The sequence below is a fragment of the Aquarana catesbeiana genome, linkage group LG02 (assembly GCF_042186555.1).
Source record: "Aquarana catesbeiana isolate 2022-GZ linkage group LG02, ASM4218655v1, whole genome shotgun sequence".
In the NCBI taxonomy this organism is placed as follows: domain Eukaryota; kingdom Metazoa; phylum Chordata; class Amphibia; order Anura; family Ranidae; genus Aquarana; species Aquarana catesbeiana.
In genome coordinates, this window is record NC_133325.1 from 42,959,681 (window position 1) to 42,974,641 (window position 14,961).

The following is a 14,961-nucleotide window of genomic DNA, read 5'->3' on the forward strand; positions in this document are numbered from 1 at the left end:
CAGTGCTTACGAGCATGCGTCAAATTGTTTCCAAGCATGCGTAGGAATTTTGCGTGTCGGAATTTGTACAGACGATCACATTTTCGGATAGGAACTTTTCCCGACCGAAAAATAGAGAACATGCACGCAATCTTTTGCTGGCTGGAATTCCGCCAGCAAAAGACCGATGGAGCATACACACGGTCGCATTTTTCGACAAAAAGCTCTCATCTGAGTTTTGCTGGCAGAATTTCCGATCGTGTGTATGCGGCATTAGAGGGAAATCCCACCCATTTTGGAAGATATCCTCTAAATTTCTGTTGCGTCACTGAGACAGGAAGTGAAGGGAAATTTGCCCAATAATGAACCAATAGCAGAGAAATAAAAAAATGATAAACTCCAGAACAACATATTCAAAGAGGCACTTAGACTTGGAAGTGTAGTCAGATGAAGAAAACTTCAAACAAGCTCAATAGCTCTGGCGAGGCGGCTTCTCTTGATGGGCAACCAACAGTAGCTCAAAACAGAAATATACAGAAAGGAGCCCCAGAGCGAAATTGGATTCCAAGTATATCATAATAATAATAATTAATAATAATAATAATTATAATAATAAAAAAAAATAATCAGCACAGAAACCTATGCCATCCATGGGTACATATGTGCAATGCATAAGTGTTAAAGCCCACTCTTTTTGCTGCTGCACATATGCGGAAAGAGGTTAAAGTATATGGCCCGGAGCAGAAGTGAAACTGGGAGGAGGGCCAGCATGATGGGGGTGGGTAGTAAGGCGGAGTGAGTAAGGGGTATTATTTGAAAAGGGGGGTATTCACTTACTTGATTGGGTACTGAAGGGATGGGGGGGTGTCCTGCAGGATGTGGAGGGAGGAGGTGTTCAGTTGGAGAGTAGTCGGAGCTTCTCACAGGCTAAGGAAGGTGTCTCCCACCTACCCTCCCTAATTTATGGGTTTGGGGATGTGTGTCGATGATTAATAAGGGTGTGGTTGGTTCTATGGTAGGATGTTTAGGGGTTTAGATTTTGTCTGACTGTTCAATTTGTGGGCTCTTTTGTTACTTGTCATTGCAGCAGCAGGTGGTCTATTAAGTCTTTGAAGGCGGTGCTGGAAAGAATACTGGAGAATTAGGGGGTTGGGCCCATCTGGAGGTATGGGTGTCCCTTCCCCTCATAATAATACAATGGTAACATCGGGGGTTTATAAGTTGGTTGTATCTGGTAGTAAGTGGTACTTGTCCCCGAGTCGGTGTAAGTTGCGGCTGGGGGCCTTTCATGGTTGACAGATACTACCGGTTGGTAAAAAGAAAATATGCCTTCAAAGATCTTTAGACCGGGTAAGATTAGACTGAGGTTTTTTGTTAATGGGTTATGTATTGTATGTAGTTATGCATTCCCTGTTTATGGAATTTTTGTATTTCAATTGTTTGAAAGAATAAAACAAAGGCTGCTATGGCGATTCAACTCCAAAAAATTACTGTGTCGTCTGGTTAATTTGGGAGGGGAAGGAAGAGGTCAATTGTTACTGTTATAGGTAGCCGTAGCCTCAGCAATCTGCACATCCATCCGTCATGGGTAATCAACCAAAGCAGTGACACTGATACAGGATGCAGTTAGACAGACATTCTTAGACAGGGTTCCAAAGAACCCTAGGGTTCCTTCAGAAGTTGCTAGGGTTTCCTTGAGCTGTGGCTGATTAACCTCCCATTTGTTCGTTCTTTTTAGCTTTCTAGCTGGCTGTAAGGGTGGTGTTCTTCCCAGTGACCACCAATAAATTGGTTTTAGCAGGGGTCCCCCATTATCTGAAAATTAGTTTAAGGATTCCTTTGGGGTAAAAAAATATGAGAAAGACTAAACTAAGGGGCATATACTGTACATAAAGCATTTACTCCAAGGTTTCTCAATCAAGATTCCCTAGAACCCTAGGATTCCTTTAGAGTTTGCAAGGGATTCCTTGAACAATCAGCAATTTCTGCCTCTCAGATAAGTCCTCACAGACACCATTGATCTTTTTAGCCACCTGTAAGAGGGTAATTCTTCCCAATGACAACAAGTGTAAGGAGCGTTCTTTCCATTGACCATCACACTAATGTATCATGAGTTGTAGATATAGTCATTTTAAGCAGGGGCTCCCTGAGACTGGAAAGTTATTTCAAGGGTTGAAAAGGTTGGGAAAGGCTGAGTTAATCTGACATTCACCAAATATTCACTGCAGGTGCATGTGTTTTAAGTCTTGTTCACATGGGCATACTAAAGCATACACCTGTGTGAGGCCTGTGTTTGCCCTAGTTGTTCCGTGCATCCCCGTACCGGCAGTCCCATTCATGGCAATTGGGACACAGCAGCTGCATGGACACATTGCTGCTCCCAAGTTGACAGCCATGTGGGTGCGCGGCCCCAAATGCAGACAGTGTGAGTTCGGGGATGCGCATCTGCACCCACCCGGCTTTAAAATTGCCTCTGCGTTCCAATTGACATAAATAGGACTGCCTACATGGGAATGCACGGAACTCCTAGACAACCTCGTTTGGGCAAACACAGCCCTCGCATAGGTGCATGCTTTAGTACGCCCATGTGAACAAAGCCTTGTATTACAGTGACAGATTCACCACCAATGAATGTTTGGTGAAGATCATGTTCACTACTTAATAAATATGCCCCTAAATGATCTACAGTAAAACCCTTCTCCACAATATCCACACCCAGAATTATCTATACAAATGGAAAAAAAGAGCTTCCTTTAAGTTGGGAATCATAAAACAAAGTAATTTGTTAAAAACTTATCATTACTAAAAAAATGGAGCCTGAAATGTTTTTTTTGGCCTTAAAAAAAGAAAAATATATATTAAAAAAAAAAAGTGCATCAAAGGAAAATATTCAAAGCAATACTTATAAGAGAGCTGATTTGCATGCCCGAATTCAATCTATTAAAGGCTGATATCAAAGGGATTGCAGCAGGCAAGGGTGTTAACTGTGCAGAGCTGTGCAAATATGTGACAGGCAGCGCTGAAGGGACGCATATAAATTTAGCACAATGAAGATCTTCAGCTCTGCTCATTACTTCCTACAAACAATATAGTTTAAAAGCATGATTTGAAGAGACTAACAAAAAAGAAAAACTGTGAAGATGTGCTAAATACTACTGAAGAGGTGTTATTGTCTATTTGGCAAACTGTGCACAGCAAATGTATTCCTTGGAGGGAACCACTTACTTATTGGTTTACATAGTTATATTTATTTATATGGGGAAAAAAAAGGATCAACTCAAGTTATCTTCTTCCATAAATATATATCAAAGGAAAAGTGTGGGCATATGATGATATGAGATGCTATTGCTGACTTTGTTTACTAAGATGCTTTCCCCGATCTATATCTGATAGAGGTAGAGGAGGCTTGATAGGCATCTGACATCTCCAGAAATATAACTTTTATAATAAAAAGATTATAATACAAATGACGGTAGTATCTTATCCTAACCTATCTTCCCACAGTTTCCATTACTTTTTCCCTCTGTACTCCTCTTCTGCACATACTGCCCACTGTCATACCCTCCACACTTATTTCCTACACATACTGCCCCCATCATACCCTCCACACTTCTCTCCTACACATACTGCCCCCATCATACCCTTCACACTTCTCTCCTACACATACTGCCCCCATCATACCCTTCACACTTCTCTCCTACACATACTGCCCCCATCATACCCTTCACACTTCTCTCCTACATATACTGTCCCCATCATACCCTCCACACTTCTCTTCTGCACATACTGCCCCCATGATACCCTTCACATTTCTCTCCTATACATACTGCCCTCATCATACCCTCCTCACTCCTATCCTCCACATACTGCCCCCATCATACCCTTCACACTTATCTCCTACACATACTGTCCCCATCATACCCTCCACACTTCTCTTCTACACATAGTGCCCCCATCATACCCTCCTCACTCCTATCCTCCACATACTTCCCCCATCATACCCTCCACACTTCTTTCCTGTACATATTGCCTACTGTCATGACCATTACATTTCTCTCCTCCACATACTGCCCCATCATACCCTCCACACTTCTATGCTACACATACTGCCCCCATCATACCCTCTACACCTCCATCCTACACATACTGCCCCCATCATACCCTCTACACCTCCATCCTACACATACTGCCCCATCATACCCTTCACACTTCTCTCCTGTACATACTGCCCCCATCATACCCTCCACACTTCTCTCCTACACATACTGCCCCCATCATACCCTTCACACTTCTCTCCTACACATACTGCCCCAATCATAACCTTCACACTTCTCTCCTACACATACTGTCCCCATCATACCCTCCACACTTCTCTTATGCACATACTGCCCCCATGATACCCTTCACAATTCTCTCCTACACATACTGCCCCCACCATACCCTCCACACTTCTCTCCTACACATACTGTCCCCATCATACCCTCCACACTTCTCTTCTACACATACTGCCCCCATCATGCCCTCCTCACTCCTATCCTCCACATACTTCCCCCATCATACCCTCTACACTTCTTTCCTGTACATATTGCCTACTGTCATGACCATCACATTTCTCTCCTCCACATACTGCCCCATCATACCCTCCACACTTCTATGCTACACATGCTGCCCCCATCATACCCTCTACACCTCCATCCTACACATACTGCCCCCATCATACCCTCTACACCTCCATCCTACACATACTGCCCCCATCATACCCTATACACTTCGATTCTACACATACTGCCCCATCATACCCTTCACACTTCACTCCTGCACATACTGCCCCCATCATACTCTCCACACTTCTCTTCTACATATACTGCCCCCATCATACCCTCCGCACTTCTCCTTTACACATACTGCCCCCATCATACCCTCCACACTTCTTTCCTGTACATATTGCCTACTGTCATGACCATCACATTTCTCTCCTCCACATACTGCCCCATCATACCCTCCGCACTTCTATCCTACACATACTGCCCCCATCATACCCTGCACGCTTCCCTCCTGTACATACTGTAACCCATCATACCCTCCACACTTCTCTCCTGCACATACTGCCCCCATCATACCCTCCACGTTTCTCTCCTCTACATACTGCCCCCACCATACCCTCCACATTTCTTTCCTGTACATATTGCCTACTGTCATGACCATTACATTTCTCTCCTCCACATACTGCCCCATCATACCCTCCACACTTCTATGCTACACATACTGCCCCCATCATACCCTCTACACCTCCATCCTACACATACTGCCCCCATCATACCCTTCACACTTCTCTCCTACACATACTGCCCCCATCATACCCTTCACACTTCTCTCCTACACATACTGCCCCCATCATACCCTTCACACTTCTCTCCTACATATACTGTCCCCATCATACCCTCCACACTTCTCTTCTGCACATACTGCCCCCATGATACCCTTCACATTTCTCTCCTATACATACTGCCCCCATCATACCCTCCTCACTCCTATCCTCCACATACTGCCCCCATCATACCCTTCACACTTATCTCCTACACATACTGTCCCCATCATACCCTCCACACTTCTCTTCTACACATACTGCCCCCATCATACCCTCCTCACTCCTATCCTCCACATACTTCCCCCATCATACCCTCCACACTTCTTTCCTGTACATATTGCCTACTGTCATGACCATTACATTTCTCTCCTCCACATACTGCCCCATCATACCCTCCACACTTCTATGCTACACATACTGCCCCCATCATACCCTCTACACCTCCATCCTACACATACTGCCCCCATCATACCCTCTACACCTCCATCCTACACATACTGCCCCATCATACCCTTCACACTTCTCTCCTGTACATACTGCCCCCATCATACCCTCCACACTTCTCTCCTACACATACTGCCCCCATCATACCCTTCACACTTCTCTCCTACACATACTGCCCCCATCATAACCTTCACACTTCTCTCCTACACATACTGTCCCCATCATACCCTCCACACTTCTCTTATGCACATACTGCCCCCATGATACCCTTCACAATTCTCTCCTACACATACTGCCCCCACCATACCCTCCACACTTCTCTCCTACACATACTGTCCCCATCATACCCTCCACACTTCTCTTCTACACATACTGCCCCCATCATGCCCTCCTCATTCCTATCCTCCACATACTTCCCCCATCATACCCTCCACACTTCTTTCCTGTACATATTGCCTACTGTCATGACCATCACATTTCTCTCCTCCACATACTGCCCCATCATACCCTCCACACTTCTATGCTACACATACTGCCCCCATCATACCCTCTACACCTCCATCCTACACATACTGCCCCCATCATACCCTCTACACCTCCATCCTACACATACTGCCCCCATCATACCCTATACACTTCGATTCTACACATACTGCCCCATCATACCCTTCACACTTCACTCCTGCACATACTGCCCCCATCATACTCTCCACACTTCTCTTCTACATATACTGCCCCCATCATACCCTCCGCACTTCTCCTTTACACATACTGCCCCCATCATACCCTCCACACTTCTTTCCTGTACATATTGCCTACTGTCATGACCATCACATTTCTCTCCTCCACATACTGCCCCATCATACCCTCCGCACTTCTATCCTACACATACTGCCCCCATCATACCCTGCACGCTTCCCTCCTGTACATACTGTAACCCATCATACCCTCCACACTTCTCTCCTGCACATACTGCCCCCATCATACCCTCCACGTTTCTCTCCTCTACATACTGCCCCCACCATACCCTCCACATTTCTCTTCTACACATACTGCCCCCATCATACCCTCCACACTTCACTTCTACACATACTGCCCCCATCATACCCTCCACACTTCTTTCCTGTACATATTGCCTACTGTCATGCCCACCACACTTCTCTTCTACACATACTGCCCTCATCATACCCTGCACACTTCTCTCCTCTACATACTGTATCCCATCATACCGTCCACACTTCTCTCCTGTACATATTGCCCACTGCGCATGACGTTCCACCACACTTCTCTTCTACACATACTGCCCCCACCGTACCCACCACCCTTCTCTTCTATACATGCTGCCCCCATCATACCCACCACAGTTCTGTAATCTACATACTGCCCACCATAATACCCTCCACACTTCTCTTCTACACATACTGCCCACCATCATACCCACCACCACACTTTTCTCCTCTACATGCTGCCCACTGTCATACCCACCACACTTCTCTCCTCTACATGCTGCCCACTATCATACCCTCCATACTTGTCTCCTACACATACTGCCCCCATCATGCCCTTCACACTTCTCTCCTGCACATGCTGCCCCTTCATATCAACCACACTTCTCTAACCTACATACTGCTCCCCCCCCCCCCATAATACTCTCTTACACCTCTCTACTACACATACTGCCCCCATCATACCCTCCACTTTTCACTTCTGCACATACTGCCCCCCATCATACCCTCCACACCTCTCCTAAACATACTGCCCACTGTCATGCCTTCCACACACTGCTCATTGCCATACTCTTCATTCATCTTCTGCACATATTATCTGCTATCATACCCTCTTGAACTCTTTTCCCACAAACACTGCCCACCGTGGTACCCTGCACACCACTCTCTTGTACACACTACCACTGTTGCGCCCTTCACATCACTGTGTGAAGTGTCACCCCCATCATAACCACCACACTTCTCTCCTGCGCATACTGCCCACCATCATACCTATCCACGTAGCACCACTCTGTTATAATTATAATTATGAGATGGGGGTGGGGTCTCTGATGTGATGGGGGACTTCTGTTGTGATTGGAGGACATTTAATGTGATGGGGGATTCTGATGTGATGGAAACTTATGATATGAAGGGGAGCCTTTGATGTGAAGGGGAGCCTCTGAAGTGATAGGGGGGCCTCTGGTGTCATTGGAGGACACTAATGTGATGGGGGACCTCAAATGTGATGGGGGGGGTCTTTAATGTGAAGGGAGGACTCCGATTTGATGGGGGACCTCTGATGTGATTGGGGACATCTGATGTGAAGGGGGCTCTGATGTAATGGGGGACCTCTGATGTGATGGGGGGGGCTCTTATGTGAAGGGGGGGGCTTTTGATGTGACGTGGGGGGGGGGGGCTTGTTATATTAAGTTATTTTATAAAGTGTTCACTCATTCATTAACTGTTTATTGTCTAATTTATAAAATTGGTATTTTTTTTTTTTTGGCCTGCGAATATTTGTAAAATGTGTAATATGTCCCTTGCACTGAAGAGTTTGGTGACCCCCGCTCTATAACATAGAGGGGTGGGCTTCTGTAGTCTCAGATGTCTTAAAACAAATGTAACTGATAACAATTTTTTTTTTTGCATTTATCAAACAGTTATAACAAAATGCTTTCAATTAAATATTTAACAGACCAAAAAGGACCAAATAAGAGAAAAAAATATTGTTACATTTTACATACCCTTTAATTACTTCAGCCCCGGAAGGATTGACCCCCTTCCTGCCCAGAGCATTTTTTGAGATTTTGCACTGCGTTGCTTTAGCTGACAATTGCGCGGTCGTGCGACGTTGTACCCAAACAAAATTGACGTCCTTTTTTCCCCACAAATCGAGCTTTCTTTTGGTGGTATTTGATCACTTCTGCGGTTTTTATTTTTTGCGCTATAAACAAAAAAAGAGCAACAATTTTGAAAAAAAAGCAATATTTTTTACTTTTTGCTATAATAAATATCCCCCAAAAATATATAAAAAAACAAATTTCTTCCACAGCAAAAGTTATAGCGTCTACAAAATAGGAGATAGATTTATAGCATTTTTATTATTATTTTTTTTACTAGTAATGACGGCGATCTGCAATTTTTATCGGGTCTGCAACATTATGTTGGACACATCAGACACTTTTGGCGCTGTTTTGGGACCATTGGCATTTAAACATCGATCAGAGCTACAAATAGCCACTGATTACTATATAAATGACACTGGCAGGGAAGGGGTTAAACACTAGGGGGCGATCAAGGGGTTAAGTGTGTCCTAGGGAGAGAGTTTAACTGTGGGGGGGGGGCTCACTACAACATGACAGAGATCACTGCTCCCGATGACAGGGAGCAGTAGATCTCTATAATGTTGCTAGGCAGAACAGGGAAATGCCTTGTTTACATAGGTTACCCGTCCTGCCTCTCCTCGCTGCAAACGTGGGCCGCCGGAGAACATCGGTTTCGCGGGACCCGCGGCCACATCACGTGGCACGCGCGCGCACGCCCATTAGGCAGCAAATTTAAAGGGACGTATAGGTACGTCCATTCTGCCAACGTATATATGTGTGCGCGGCGGTCGGCAAGTGGATAAAACAAGGTTCATGACTAATAAATTGTATATGAGGAGGAGGATAAAGCCATAACATAATGCACTTTTTTTTTTTTTTTTTTTACCATAAGTATTAGATTTTAGAATAAATTTCCTTTTTAAGTTTCTCCGTCGCCCGGCACTAATGGAGGTCAAGTGTATGCTGCAAGATGTGTGTAAGTGGAAATACCTGTGAAGATGCAATATTAACATCTGATAATGGAATATTTCTCATACAAAGCTCTCATTATCACAAAACAGGCAGCTAGCGGATGACACTTGCAATCACCGGCTATTATCTTGGCCTCGTTTGTCATTGACTTGAGACATATGCATCACTTACGTGCCGCCCAAGGTTCGCTAACATGCTGTATCTCTATCTTTCCTGTGTTTCCTTTTTTTTGTTCTCTTTCCTTCCAAGCAATAAAAAAAAAACAAAAACTTTGAGTTCGGTTTTATTGTCAACGCTTTCGCTTCCATCAATTTATTACAGATATTTATATAGCCCTGACACCTTGCACAGTGCTTTACATACTGTACATTCACATCAGTCTCACGTTCCCAGAGCAAAGCCCCCATCATATCCTAGCCCCCCATAACATCAGAGCCCCCCATCATTTTAGAGGTCCCCCATCACATCAGAGCCCCCCATTATATCAGAGCCCCCACAACATCAGAGCCCCCCATCATTTTAGAGGTCCCCCATCACATCAGAGCCCCCCATCATATCAGAGCCCCCCATAACATCAGAGCCCCCCATCATATCAGATGCCCCCCATCATTTTAGAGGTCCTCCATCACATCAGAGACCACCATCATATCAGAGGTTCCCCATCATATCAGAGGTCCCCCATAACATCAGAGCCCCCACAACTTTAGAGCCCCCCATCATTTTAGAGGTCCCCCATCACATCAGAGCCCCCCATAACATCAGAGCCCCCCATCATATCAGATGCCCCCCATCATTTTAGAGGTCCTCCATCGCATCAGAGACCACCATCATATCAGAGGTTCCCCATCATATCAGAGGCCCCCCATAACATCAGAGCCCCCCATCATATCAAAGCCCCCCATAACATCAGAGCCCCCCATCATATCAGATGCCCCCCATCATTTTAGAGGTCCCCATCACATCAGAGACCCCCATCATATCAGAGGTTCCCCATCATATCAGAAATCTCCCATAACATCAGAGCCCCCATCACATCAGAGCCCCCCATCATATCAGAGACCCCCATAACATGAGAGCCCCCCATCATATCAGAGGCTCACCATCATTTTAGAGGTCCCCCATCGCATCAGAGACCCCCATACTATTAGAGGTTCCCCATCACATCAGAGCCCCCCATCATATCAGAATTCCCCCATAACATCAGAGCCCCTCATCATATCAGATGCCCCCCATCATTTTAGAGGTCCCCGATCACATCAGAGACCCACATCATATCAGAAGTCCCCCATAACATCAGAGGCCCCCATTATATCAGAGCACCCCATAATATCAGAGGTCCCCAATCACATCAGAGCCCCAATCACATCAGAATTTTCCCCTCCACCCCATTACTTCAAGGTCCCTCTTGCATATCAGGTCCCTTATCAGAGTCCCCCTTAAATCACGGTCCCCATCAGAAGTCACTGTGCACTGAGTCTGAGGATATGCCACTGACCCTAGCTTTTGGCTGCGTAAAATCTTGTAGTGGGCCGCGTCACTGAGCTGTACATAGCCTGTGAAGAGAGCTGTGCGGTGGGAGGAGCCTTGCGGCTCCACCTACAGGCTGCCTGCAGTAAACTAAAGAACGGGGGGCGGAGACAAGACCAGTTTCTCTGCACAAGGAGAGGGAGCGGCAGTGAGCGGTCTTTATTACAGGAAGCCAAAAACTCACACTGGATTACTGCACAGATCTGGGAGAAATACACAAAGCACACCGAGATTCAAGGAAGAACACGCATGACTCTTGTATTTAGACTATATTTGCTTTTTTCCTTAACAGCTTTCATTTTTTTCCCCTTCATTTCAACAAAGGAAAAAAAACAAATAGGTGTATTTTACATATTAAGCTGCGTCAGCATTTTTCCTGACAGACAGTTATAGGATTATTGATGATCTGACAAGTCGCTGATTCACTGAATGGCACACGGAATCAATACAGATAACTTGTTAGGCTGGTCCGAGGGGATAAAGTGAGGCTCACACTCCCGACTTGCCAAGATCTCTCTCTGCTTTATGATCCTTTCTCTATAATATTTTCATTGCTAAGCCTTGGGAACACTGAGCATCCAATAGGCCATAAAGCACCGGCTGACAAAATAACAAAAAGGGATTCACTGACCGCCATTTCTATCTACAATGTCCATGTAGCATCACTCTGTTATAATTAGAGTGGCAGCCCATAGCTGCCCATCTAACTCGTGTCCCCAGGACAGGACTAGAAACACCACCCACTCTCCTTTTCCCACACAATATAGGGGGATGTGTCCTGTAGTCCTAAGGGATAGCTGGAAACGATGTAACTGATAAGAGTGCAATGCAGGCAAAGAGCACAGCAAGTTATCAGCTCACAAGATATAGCAAAATGCGTCCATTTGGATTGTTTACCTCCTCGCGCCCGCGATATAACTGAAAGACGGCTACAGCGTAGGCCTAAATTGCCGGGAGGACGTACATGGACGCGCTGTAGCCGTGCATGAGCTGCTTGCATGCCCCCCTGCGGGGCGCGGGTGGCACACTCTGTGATCAGCGAGTCCATGAGACTCGGCTAATCACAGATCAGAGTAAGGGGTCGATCCCGGCCCCTTACCACGTGATCAGCTGTCAGCCAATGACAGGTGATCACATGATGTAAACAGAAGCCAGTAATTGTTTTTTTTTTTCTCACGCTTACAGCGTGAGGAGAAAAAAAAAAGCAGATTACCGGCTTGTGTAAGAGGGACGTCGGTCCCGCATACGGGGAGCCACTTCCGCCTCATCAGTGCCCACCAGCGCCACCAAAGGAAGCTCTATTTGTGTGAAAAAATTATATAAATTTCATATGGGTACAGTGTTGTATGACCGCGCAATTGTCATTCAAAGTGTGGCAGTGCTGAAAGCTAAATATTGGCCTAGGCAGGAAGGGGTGAAAATGCCCGGTAGGGCAGTACTATCAGTACTGCCTATCAGTGCCCTTCAGTGCCGCCTATCAGTGCCTCCTGATAAGTGCCCACCAGTGCGACCTCATCAGTGCCCATCAGTGCCACCTACCAGTACCCACCAGAGCCACCTACCAGTACCCTTGAGTACTGCTAAGCAGTTTTTACATACTGTCCCTGGTTTTATTGAGGCTGGCAACCCTGATGGGGCCCCTTCGTGGCATGGGGCCTTCGGGCAGTGCCCAAGTGCCCAAATGGTCAGTCCGCCCCTGCCCGCTCATCAGTGCCCATCAATCCCGTCTCATCAGTGCCCATCAATCCCGTCTCATCAGTACCCCTCAGTGCTGCCTATTAGTGTCCATTAGTGCAGCCACATCACCCCACATCAGTGAAGGAGAATAATTATCTGTTTACAAAATTTTATAACATAAACTAAGAAAAACATTTTTTTTTTCATTTATTTAGCAAAAAATAAAAAAACCCAGAGGTGATTAAATACCTCCAAAAGAAAGCTCTATTTGTGTGAAAAAAAATTATATAAATCTCAGTACAGTGTTGCATGACCGTACAATTGTCATTCAAAGTGTGACAGCACTGAAAGCTAAATATTGGCCTAGGCAGGAAGGGGGTGAAAGTGCCCGGTAGGGCAGTACTATTAGTACTGCCTATCAGTGTCACCTACCAGTGCCTATTGGTGCCTCCTGATCAGTGCCCACCAGTGTCGCCTTATCAGAGCCCATCAGTGCCACCTACCAGTACCCACCAACGCCACCTACCAGTGCCCTTGAGTACTGCTAAGGAGTGCCCACCAGTACCACATATAAGTGCCCACCAGTGCTGCCAATCAGTGCCCATCAGTGCCTCATCATCAGTGCCACCTATCAGTACTGCCTATCAGTGTCACCTACCAGTGCCTATCAGTGCCACCTATCAGTGCCCTTCAGTGCCGCCTATCAGTGCCCTTCATTGCCACCTATCAGTGCCCATCAGTGCCACTTATCAGTGCTCATCAGTGTTGCCTTATCAGTGCAGCCTATCAGTGCCCGTCAGTGCAGCCTCATCAGCGCACATCAATGAAGGAGAAAAATTACCTGTTTGCAAAAATTTTCTCTGTCACAATTGCACTAATACGGCTACAATCGAATCAAGATTTTTTTTTCAAAATTTTCAGTCTTTTCTTGTTTGTTTAGCAAAAAATAAAAACCCCAGTAGTGATTAAATACCACCAAGAAAGCTCTATTAGTGTGAAAAAAATGATAACAATTTCATACTGGTACATTGTATCATGACCGCGCAATTGTCATTCAAAGTGTGACAGCGCTGAAAGCTAAAAATTGGCCTGGGCAGGAAGGGGGTTTAAGTGCCGGTAAGCAAGTGGTTAATAGAGCAATATAGAGTAGATCATCATTAGGTCTTCTGACAGATTTTAAAATTTTAATTAGAAAAAAATCTGTGATCTATGCAGTGCCAGATTTATAAGGAGGCAAAAGGGGCAACTGTCCTGGGCCCCTCTATATTACTACGATAGACTACTTTTGGGAGTGCGAGCCAGACCTTCCCATCCAAAATCAGTGCCTGACCTCACAAATGCACTTCTGGAAGAATGGTCAGACATTCCCATAGACACACTCCTAAACCTTGTGGACAGCCTTCCCAGAAGAGTTGAAGCTGTTATAGCTGCAAAGGGTGGGCCAACTCAATACTAAACCCTACAGACTAAGACTGGGATGCCATTAAAGTTCATGTGCGTGTAAAGGTAGGCATCCCAATACTTTTGGTAATATAGTGTGTGTGTGTAAGAGGGTTGGGCCAGGACACCCTTAAATAGTTGTGGATTCAATTGGCAGACTCCGAGACTTCAATAGGAGGACAGCCATGCAGGGAAAGGCCCCAGCAAGGCGCCACATCTGCACATGCAGGAATACTGTCTCCTATGGCAACAGTCTTTAACAGTCCCTAACTCAAACGTAACAGTTCCTTCAGCTTCACTACAACTGCCTCTTGTAGTTCTTCAACACTGAGCCCCCAGTCTCTCACTATACCCTCTGATTCACTGACTCTGAATCCCTTGAGCTCCTCCAATATTTGCGGTGGTATCTCCCTCAAGCGTCACCCACGCTTCCCTGCTGGGTCCCTGGCTTGACTCACAAGGCTGCTCTGCAAGCGTCACCCCCGCTGGTTGGGCCCCTAACTTGATCACTGCTTGAGTTCCCACATTCTCCACCGTGCCCGTTCAGTGAGAATACTGCTCCGGTACTTGCTTCAGTTACTCACTGTGGTCCCTGGTAATAAGGTGGTTGGTCCCTTTGTGGCGACAGCTTCCCCTCTACCTCCGACCACAACAGGTTCTCCGGCCGGCAGAACCGTCACCTCTGGTTGGACTGCAAGCCGCAATCCCAACCCTGCGCTGCTCTCTTACTTCTGGATAGGCC

At 46.0% G+C, this 14,961-nt stretch overlaps 1 protein-coding gene across 1 annotated transcript in view; it reads right to left on the minus strand.

Annotated features, from left to right (window-relative positions):
• Positions 1 to 14,961, minus strand: part of TENM4 (teneurin transmembrane protein 4) — a gene marked incomplete in the record, with an annotated part of 1,986,086 nt that overhangs the window by 1,816,626 nt on the left and 154,499 nt on the right. The window contains 1 exon segment of the mRNA XM_073612821.1: positions 8,523 to 8,722.